The sequence below is a fragment of the Dipodomys spectabilis genome, unplaced genomic scaffold (genome assembly GCF_019054845.1).
Source record: "Dipodomys spectabilis isolate Male_0828 unplaced genomic scaffold, ASM1905484v1 ptg000112l, whole genome shotgun sequence".
Lineage (NCBI taxonomy): Eukaryota > Metazoa > Chordata > Mammalia > Rodentia > Heteromyidae > Dipodomys > Dipodomys spectabilis.
The window spans coordinates 297,007-308,272 of record NW_024870789.1 but is presented as its reverse complement, the minus strand read 5'-3'; positions in this window follow the sequence as shown (position 1 = coordinate 308,272).

The window sequence follows — 11,266 nt, the reverse complement described above, 5'->3', positions numbered from 1 at the left end:
TTGAGATCTCCTTTGGCTCTACCATATCTCAGTCAATACATTTGTGTACACATGAATAACACCCACAGTATTTGTGCATATATAAGATAAATCTAGCTTCCACATATAAAGGAAAACATGGATCCTTTGTCTCTCTGGGACTCACTTAATTCACTTAATTTGCCCAAGTCTTCCATTCCTTTACAGATGCTACAATATCACTCTAACTGATAAGTAAAATTCCAATGTGTGTGTGTGTATGTGTGTGTGTGTATACTCATTTTGATTGGTCTGTCCTTAGGGATCTTACCTTAGTCAGTTTGTTCTTTCTCACAGGTGTTGGTGAGGATGGATTTTCCTTGAAGCAGGGAAGTAGCAGTAGCAGGCGGAAGAGCCCCACGCCACCCACAATGGCAAGGATCATATCCATTGCAAAGGTGGCGAGTTCAGGGCTCAGCCATGGTATAGCAACGCTTTTCAGTGACAAGAGAGGATTCTCCATCATCTGAATCGAACTATTGCTCTTGAGCAACTGAGCTCTGGGAGTTTCTTTGGCAATATATAATAAATGAAGGCCTACATCACAAAGGCCTGGTTTTCTACTAAGTCACAAGGGGGGGGGGAGTGATGTGTCACAAAGCCCTCCTGCTGCCACTAGCTCAGCAAGTCCTTCATTCACCTGCTCAACCTGTCAGAGGCATACTTCCATCCATTTCCTGTACCTTTCCCTTGAACTGAGACATAACCTGTTTCTTTGGAGATCACTGCTTAAAGCCCATATAGTTAACAGTTTTTGAAAATTTAAAATTTACTCTGGATTTTGTGTTGTTCACTTTGCTTTTTAGTCTCAAGACAACCCCTGTCTGCAACTCCCAACTCTCCCATGTTACTGGAAATTCAGTTCCCTGAATTCTGACTAAGAAGAGAGTAGGAATTACCATCTGCTCCAAATGTTGTCCCCTGGTGAGTTTCCCCAGTTATCCCATATGAGCTTTATGCACATTTGTCATATCTCTCTGTAGGAATCATTGTGGAATCTCAAATTGTATTGTGGTAGTCCAAATTTATTTCCTGATTTGCAGATGATAAGTCATCCTCATTTAACCTAAGCCCATTTCACTGTACTTTTGCTACATCATAATTCTAGGACTGAGCTTCAAGGCATGACCTGTAAGACTGGCTGTGAATTTTAAACGATGCAAACATAACGTTTGATTTAAATGAATTTTATCTTGTGGTACAAAGTCCCACTTAACTCAGGTCTTTGAGTGGCCTGGCTTTTGCTTCTTGGAATAAGCATATTTTGGGGGTTTTCTCCATGAAACTGAGGAGAGGCCCAGGCTCTAATAGCTCTGGCTAGGAGCAAGGACAGACACTTTTGTTGATTTCTAGAATACTTCTACATGCAGAAGGCATTACTGTCAAGGGAAGAATGAAGGAAATAATGGCCAAAGTGGTGAAGAAAAAGGCTCAAGGTCTAAATTCTCTCCATTAGGAGACCCTGGCCTGCAGTTTCATTGGAGTGGATAAACTGCCCTTCTCTAAGTATTTTTGTTATGGGATGGAGTTATCATTTTACACTGGAGAATCATTTGCTGTAAACATAGGGAAGCCCTTTTGTATGTATCTTTAGTTCAGTGTCAGTGGCCAGCCACGTCCAGGGTTGACTTTTCTCTGGACTGTAGCCATTTCTGTCAAGAAAGGAGGAAGAAGGTGTGATGTCCAGGTTTCTACCACCTGATCGTGTACAAGTTGAGACTATTTTCAGGCTTGAAATATTGTGCACTTCTCAGGTTCATTTCTGGTGGAAAGCCACTTTCTGTGCAATGCTTCCTACTCTGAAGCTCATATGGAAAGTGGAAGAACTGTTTAGATATGAAAGGTCCTGCCTTAGGGAGATTTTTTTTCCTCTCCAATACAGTGGCTATAAAGGAGCTTGGTAATGCGTGCTTCTATGAGACATGTGTAGAATGTTAGCACAGCTTCTAAGCTAGGCTGCCTATGAAACATCCAATCACAAACAGGTATATGTTCATGTGTCAAAAATACTTTCCTGTGAAACTAAAATTCATACTATTCGTGTTCAAAAAGAGGCTATCAAAGGAGAGAAATCACTGACATAGGAGGGATGAGAAGATGGGAGAAATAAATAACCGAAGAAAATTTCTTAGCAGTCACTCACACAATCTTAGAGTTGAATCCTTATAGTAAAAAGTTAATAACAGGGATTGGAGACATAGATCAAGTGGTAGAGGGCTATCCAATTAGGGAAAGCTTCTGATACTGAGTTTGATTCTCTGTCACAGACAAGGAAAAGTAATAGTAAAAAGTTAAGTAATAAAATTTAGTTCCTTAGCAGCCATTGCCTCTTTGATAGTATTTCCTTAACCACACAGGTCTGGTAGGAAGTGTTAGGCAGTCAAACAAGAGCACCATTTACTCACAGAAAGTTCTACTGGGTATCTTTAACTAGAAGTACATTATTTTCTATTTTCATTTGTTTATTATGTATTTTGTGTTAAGAGAAGCACATGACATTTTTCTCTTGGGCTATCTAATGACATTTCAAAACTTGAACCTCTGCACATGCATGTGTCATTTAATTTAATCATACAAAGAAGTAATATGACATACAATTTAATTCCAATTTAGATACTTGGGCTGGGAACGTGGCTTAGTGGTAGAGTGCATGCCTAGCATGCATGAAGCCCTGGGTTTGATTCCTCAGTACAACATAAACAGAAAAATCCAAAAGTGGTGCTGTGGCTCAAGTGGTAGAATGCTAGCCTTGAGCACAGAGAGGCTCAGGGACAGATCCCAGGCCCTGAGTCCAAGACTGGCAAAATAAAAGGAGAGAACCAACTTAGATATTAATGTTTACCTACTTAACAGGTGATACTGCGGTTATTTCTATTCTAGTTGGATTTGTGATTTTTTGGGTAGATCTTCTAGCATTATTTTTACTGTTTGAAACTGAGCCTTATATATTTGTGTAGAAAATTTTGGCATTGAGTACATAATTGTATATTAGTTATAGATGTCCTTTTCTTCTACTTAGTAGGGTCTGTGTCATACCTGTATTCTGAAGCAGGAATGAAAGGCAATGAGGGACTGATAATGCATATATTTTCTCTGAAATCCAGGACACATATCACCATAAGTTATTGCATCATTTTTAGCCTCACCCTTTTCTAATAAACATCCAATTTAACAATCCTACTGGACACCAAGTGACTTTGGGATCAGAAGAGGAGATTGGAGATAGAGTATGGCATTTTGAGCATTTGGAATTTTCCAGAAGGTCTTAAATAAGTGGTGAAAGTAAGAAAGCTTAGTTCATATGGACTAAGGGGTCAACAGTTGTCTTTATCTGAAGATATGATTGAGTGGCCCACAGCATTTATTGAGGTGGGTTGAATGTAATACTCTGAAGTATTAATAAATAAGAAAAATGCCCTTCTGGAATTGATTCCTATTTTCCTCATTGATGGCTGAACCATGTGCATTTAACAACTTCAAATTTAGAGTATTTCCTGAATTAGATGATTAGTGGATAGAAAAGGACCGTATTTATTTACTACAATGTTTCTAAACATTTACATTTTATGTATCACACAATACGAATGTCATCTATGTTAATCAACTTTCTGTCATTATGATAGAATAACCTTTGACAGTGAATTTACAAGGCAGAAAGTTTAATTTTGCCCATGCCTTTAGGTTTTAGTCTGTGGTCAACTGGCTTGTCGCCTTTGTGCCTATGCTGTTACTTAATTTCCTACTCTAAGAGAATTCATTTCTTCAACAAGTTCCTACTTGTCCCTGTTGCAAATGGGCTGAGGAACCTGGATTTAACACAGCAGCTTTTGAAGGTAATATAATATCCAAACTGTAATAGTATCCAATAAAATTAAGTGTGTGTGTGTATATATATATATATATATACATATATATATATACACTTAATATATATGTATTATATGTACACACAATAGATGGAAATTGTGATTCTTAATTATTCAAATCAGTAAAGCACTGTTGTTTAGGAGTGTTAATAGTCTGAAGAGTTACCAGCTCATATCTGTTTTATTCTGAAATCTCACAGTAAGAATTGTCCTGGATTCAGGAAGTCCCCTCAGGAGGGAAAAGCTGCTTGTTGCTTTGATTGTACCCCTTGCCCAGAGAATGAGATTTCTAACAGGACATGTAAGTGTTGACATGTGTTTTCCACTTCTTAGTGTTTTCCAATCTAGCAAAATAATGGAAAAGATATGCATTAACACTGTAGAATCAGAAGTCTTTTTTCTTCAGTTACAAGTTTAAATACTGAGTATGTTGCTTCTTGAAAGAATTACAACATATTAATATAAATTAAACATTTTAAGTTTTCTGTAGTCCATAACAGGCATATGATCTTGGAACATCCATTCTCCTCAAGGAACATGTTAAAACTCTTACCAGGAATTTAACATAAAATATTATGAAGGACAAGTCTTCAGCCCCTTTACCTAAGTTTGGTTCATATTGAAAACATTGAACTTGAACAACTTTATTTTTCCACTATCTAAGATTGTTGACATAAAACAACTGCTTGAATCAGTGATGTTTGATAGAGAATAAGAGATATTTTTGCTATGTAATATGATTCTAAACATACAGTGCTTTTATTCTCTGCTTTCCACTGTTCTTGGGTGTATAGGTAATAAAACATATAATGACAAAAATTGAAGATTGTGATTCAAAGCTTTGATGAGTAAATGCACAGATGTATATGAGAAAAACAAGGTGTATTATTCACAACTTTCTGTGGTTGTTGTAGAATTCTGCACAGAAATCTGTGTATGGATAGGAAAACTGTTGAAGTGGTAAATTTGGTAAATTACAAATGCACATGCTTTAGGATGTCAAAATTTTAATCAGACTGATTAAATAGTAAAAGTGGGGACACAATGTAGAAAAACATTGAACATTCTGCATTGAGTTTGATGGTGGTTAAAACTGTTTTCCTTCAAGAATTATCCCTATATCAGTTTTCTATTTTATCAGTGAACAATGTCTTAAATTAATAGCTTTCTTAGTATGCTACCAAATTTTGACATATTCCAAGATTGCCAACATAATATGGAATGCAGCTGATTTATGTAAATACTTTATGCACCTGTGACTTATGGCAGATTCATCTGTACTTATAACAAACAGTGTACTACTCACCATTTGCAATATTTTAATGAATATATCTTAGTAAATACAACATTCCACAAACCTCAATGTTAATGAAGAATGTAGAATATATATTATCAGCATTCAGACTATTATGAAGGAAATTTAGTGGTATGGAATTAACTATCAGAGAATAATGTAAAATCATATATAGTTGCATACATGATTCATACATATACATATCTGAATGCTATTTGCTGTATAAATTTTAAATAGTAATGATAGATATATTAATAGTAATAGTACCATTTATTATATAAATCAGTAGCATTCATATATATATATATACATGTATATGTATATATATATATATATATATATGTAATATGAGGTTCAATTAAGCCTTTCTGAAATCCTGTATGTGGAAGACTAACCACTAGGTTGAAAACTAAAGTGAACTAAAGACAAAGAATAGAGAAAATCAATCCTGGGATGGTGGTATAAGTCCTGCCTTCAGCGGGGAAGAGACCAGAGAATAACGAGGTTAAGCTTTGCTGGGTTTTATGTGAATTCAATTCTATATAGCAACATACTTTTTAAAAAGAGAGCAAAAGTGGATGAATGAGAATTTGAATTACAAACATATAAAGTAAGTGAAGTGCATGCTAAAACAAAAGCTTTATGTACCCTTAAAATATTTATGTCCAAGAAAAATAAAAGTGGTAAATGATGTCATTTGTACATTCAACAAAACAAATTACATCATGGAAACACAATGACTAAAACTTCATATTGAAATTTTTAAACTACATATAACCTTCATAATTCTCAGTTTCTTGAAGCTAACATAAATGTCTAGAGAGTATAAACTTTCAAAGTTTGAACACCTGGTATAGTGATCAAGAAGACCACAGTTAGAATCCACAGCATCACAATTAAATATTTTCTATTCTCCCATATAGTAATAAAGTAAACACCACCACTGAATCATTTCTGATAATTTTTGGTTAACATGTCTTCATTAAGAAATTAGGAAGTGGTTCTGTGGCTAAAGTGGTAAAGTGCTAGCCTTAAGCACAAAGAGGCCCCCAGGGACAGGGCCCAGGCCCTGAGTTCAAGCCCCATATCTGAAAAAAAGAAATTTATTAATATTTTCAGAATGTAATCATTACTCATTTTTATCTACTCATTCAAAGAACAGAATAATATGACAATCTAATTTATTTTATAAGAACATATAAACATGGCTATAATGATATATAACCTGGGTGCCGGTGGCTCACACCTGTAATCTTAGCTACTGAGGAGGCTGAAATCTGAGGATTACAGTTCAAAGCTAGCTTGGGCAGGAAAGTCTGTGAGACTCTTATCCCCAATAACCCACTAGAAAACGGGAAGTGGTGCTGTGGCTCAAGCGGTAGAGAGCTCACCTTGAGCTGAAGAACTGAGGGATAGTGCCCACCCCCATGACCGACAAAATATATATATATATATATATATATATAATGGCATACAAGAATTATATAATTTATAAGAATGACACAAGAGATCATTCCTTCTTGAAAAAAATTTTCATTTTGCTTTCTCATTGTAGATATTTTAGGGAGACTAAAACATCATGCGGTGTTCAGTGCCATTCAACACAATACTTTCTACAAAGGAAGACAGGAGACAGGCTAGTACCACATACAGTAAAATATGTAAAAAATTAAATATTAGTTAATTTCTTACAAAAGAACACTAAAACAGATCTTAGTAAATTGTTAACAAATGTAATTTGACTTATTGCATACATTGTACTTGGATGATTTGCTTAAAGCAAGCATCACAGGTTGTAAGTCAATGTTAAGTTAGAATGAGAAAAAATACTCATTAGGACCACTACTGTTACACATTGAGTGGAGATTCTGGACAGTACAATATTGTCCACAAAGAAAATTTTCAAAACTAAATTTAATATTCAAAAATAGAAATTTCAGGAAATGAATTAAATGTATCATGAACATCTCTAGACTGAAGAGAATTACAATTTTCTATAATGATTTCGAAGGCATAAGCCATTGGGAAGGGCTTTTGTTAAAAGATGATACATATTATATTTTAGAATGTAAAATATTTACGAATAAGATGATTAGAATAAAAGGTTCTAGAAAATCATATAAGAGAACAAAAATCAGATTTAAATAGATTTAATTTAAAAATCTGTTTATTAACAAATTGAATTTAAAAAGATTATTTAAAGTATGCATCTGACTGGAAAGACACAAATTTGAAAACTAAAATATGTTTGTGGTGAAAAGTAAAACATGAGAGAGAACTAGAAAAAATGACAAGTCTCCTTGTAATTCTCAATTTCCCTTGATCTTACAAAGTTATCTCCCACATAATTTGTGCAATTCTCAGAAACTTTGCTTTATCAATGAATGTCATACACTAGAACACGTGGAGTTATAAATTATTAATGTGAGCTTATTTTTCAGATTTTGATCATATTGATCAAATGTTGTTACAAATAGGTCAGATAAATGAGGTGGTAAATGACCAGGAAAACATGGGCAAGATTCACTTGGATTTCTGTGCTGCATAGATTTATTTATTTATTTTTGTTTTGTAAACGGAGTAATCTGGCAAATCTAGCAAAATGAGCTGCTCTCAGGGTAGGGTTGAAGAGAAAGGAAAATTCTGAAGAGAACTAATGGCAATTCCCCTCTTCACCAGATATGGTACCGTGTGAGGTGTCCAGATCATCAGTATTCCAACACAGAGAAAAATTCCTGCCTGCAAAAAGCTGAGAGTTTTCTGGCTTATGGAGACCCCTTGGATGGCTCTGGCTAGCATGGCTCTCTGCTTCTCTGTACTAACAGCTGATATCCTTGTCAAAGCTAATAACCAGGCTTCCAGCCATGTCTTGCTCATCTTATCTGTTGTTTTCTCTGCTCCTTGCTCTTCACTGGACATCCCAATACAGCCACATGTTACCTTTAACAGATCACATTTGGAGATGTGTTTTCTGTGACTGCTTCCACTGTCTTAGACAAAAATATTACTGTGGTTTTGGCCTTCACTTCTGCAAGGAGTAGGATGTGGCAATTGCTGGTGTCAGGAGTACCTCACTTCATCATTCCTATCTGCACCCTGATCTGACTGACCCTCTGTTGAATCTGACTGGGAATTTCACCCCATTTTTTTGACACAGATGCACACTCTGAGCATGGCCACGTCATCATTCTGTGCAACAAGGGCTCCCTGACTGCCTTCGGCTGTGTCCTGGGCTGCCTGGGCTCCCTGGCCCTGACAAAGCTTCACTGTGGCTTTCTTGGCCAGGAGCCTGCCTTACACCTTCAATGAGGCCAGGTTCCTGACCTTCTGTATGTTGGTGTTCTGTAGTGTCTGGGTCACCTTCCTGCCTGTCTACCACAGCACCAAGGGGAAGTTTATGTGTTGTAGCTCTGGAAGTGTTTTCCATTCTGGCCTCCAGTGGGCATCTCTTTGCCTCTAAGTGCTACATCACCTTGTTAAGGCTGGGTAGAAACTCTCTGCATAGGATCAGACACAAAAGACATTCTAGGAGGAATAACCTCTCCTCATGTGAAACATACTTTTGTACAATGAATAGGGTTTCTGAGCAAACCATGGACTATTTTCCCTTTATAACTTGTTTAGACTTGGTCAATTACCAATGAGTGATTCTTACCAATTTTCCTAGTTGTATGATATTCACTACAATGCCTCCTTGGCCCTGTAAATATATTTTCCAGGTATTCTTTGTTACTGCAACTGGTCTCTACTTAAGCTGATCATTTCTAATCTTTTTCTATATTATCTACTTCTCCCCACCCTTTTCCTCTGCTTTCTCATTTATGTTTCCAGAAGTTAATGTATTCTTTTTTTATTGTGAAAATATCATACAGAGGAGTTACTATTACATGGGTAAGATGAGTGCATTTCTTATCAAGCATTGTTGCCTCCTCCTTTGTTCCCCCTTTCTATCCCTTCCCATCCCCCCCCAACTCCCTATTAACCCCCCCTCCGCCAAAGTTGTAAAGTTCATTTTTTCAACATAACAACTTGTACATCTCATTGTTGCAATGGGTCCACCTGTATCCCAATTTAAACAATTTGTTTTTTCCCTTCCCCTCCACAAATTATATCAACAGCAAATGCAGTGAAAGCAGGGATTATACTGGGGGAGGAGGGACATACAATGCAACAAAGAAATCATTTTATAAATATGTTAGAAACAATCGCTTGAAAGAAAAAAAACATTTGAATACTTATCTTAGGATTCATTTCACCTAACATCACCTTATCTGACCTTTTCTGCTTGACTCAGATATATACTAGTTATTGCAAATAAGGGAAACCATGGGACCTATGTTTCTTTGGGCCTGACTTACTTCACTTAATATAATTTTTTCCAAATCTTTCCATTTCTTAACAAATGGGGCAATGTCATTCTTTCTGATGGAGGCATAGAATTCCATTGTGTATAGATACCACATTTTCTTGATCCATTCATCTACTGTGGGGCATCTGAATTGGTTCCATATCTTAGCTATGGTAAATAATGTTGTGATAAACATAGTTGTGCTGGTAGCTTTAGTATGGCCTTGTTTGTGATCATTTGGGTAAATGCCCAAAAGTGGGATTGCTGGGTCATAGGGGAGCTCTATGTGGAGTCTTTTAGGAACCTCCATACTGCTTTCCAAAGTGGTTGAACAAGTTTACACTCCCACCAACAATGCAGTAAGGTTCCCTTCTGTCCACATCCCCTCCAGCTTCTGTTGTTGTTAGAGTTCTTGATTATAGCCATTCCAAGTGGGGTGAGGTGGTATCTCAATGTTGTTTTGATTTGCATTACTTTTATGGTCAGGGAGGTTGAGCATTTCTTCATGTGTCTATTGGCCACCCTTCTTTCCTCTTCAGAGAAGTTTCTCTTTAAGTCTTTAGCCCACTGATTTATTGGGCAGTTGTTTCTTTGAGCATTTGTTGTTGGGGGATTTAACTTTTTGCGTTCCAGGTATATTTTAGATATGAGACCCATGTCTGTTGTATGGCTAGTGAAGATCTTCTCCCAATCAGTGGGCTTTCTATTGATCTTGCTAGCTATGTCCTTTGCCATGCAGAAGCTCTGCAATTTCATGCAATCCCATTTGTCCAACCTTTCTTTGATTTCTTGTGTTTCTGGGTGTCTATTAAGGAAATTTCAGGCTGTGCAAAGGAGACTTAGGGTTCCTTCTATTCCATCCTGTAATGTTTTCAGAGTGACTGTTTTGACTCCATGGTCTTTGCTCCATTTGGAGTTGATTCTGGTGCAGGGCGATATTCTGAATTCCCACCAACTCATTGTATGGCTGTGTCTTCTAATGTATTTCCTGAACATTTTTCCTCTTGAAAATTTCTGTCTTTTGATGCTGTTACTTAAATTATATTTTTGTACTTATTTGGGTTTTTCTTTCTATTCACACATTTATCTTTTTCAAATATTCCTGAGTTGATTTTATCACACTTTAATTTGAAATTAGGTGAGTATACATATGCTATTAATAAACTCCTCATATTTATGTGGGAAGATGTTGAATTATAAGATAATGTTCTTGGAGTGTTGATGTATAGACAATAGATATTTTTCCATACACATTTCATAAATCACATTTTATTAGTTTTTAATAAACTATACACATATTATTCATTTTCATGTAATGTTTATCTCTGGATTTTAAGATTTATTTATCGTTTGAAACATTTCACTCTATCCTGTGCAATTCATTTATGTCTTATATATAATTTCTTTTATAAAACTTTAAAAAATTTTCAGACATTGCTCATCGAGATTTTCTTTCATTTTTGAGGAATATGGTTTCATAATGGCAGCCTTTTTTCTCTGTTGGAATACTCATTGATATTTTAATAGAAAGTTGTGTAAGCCTCCCATCAGAAAGAATGACATTGCCTCATTTGTTAGGAAATGGAAAGACTTGGAAAAAATTATATTAAGTGAAGTAAGCCAGTCCCAAAGAAACATAGGTCCCATGGTTTTCCTTATTTGCAATATCTAGTATATGTATGAGTCAAGCAGGAAAGGTCAGATAAGGTGATGTTAGGGAAATGAACCCTAAGATATATA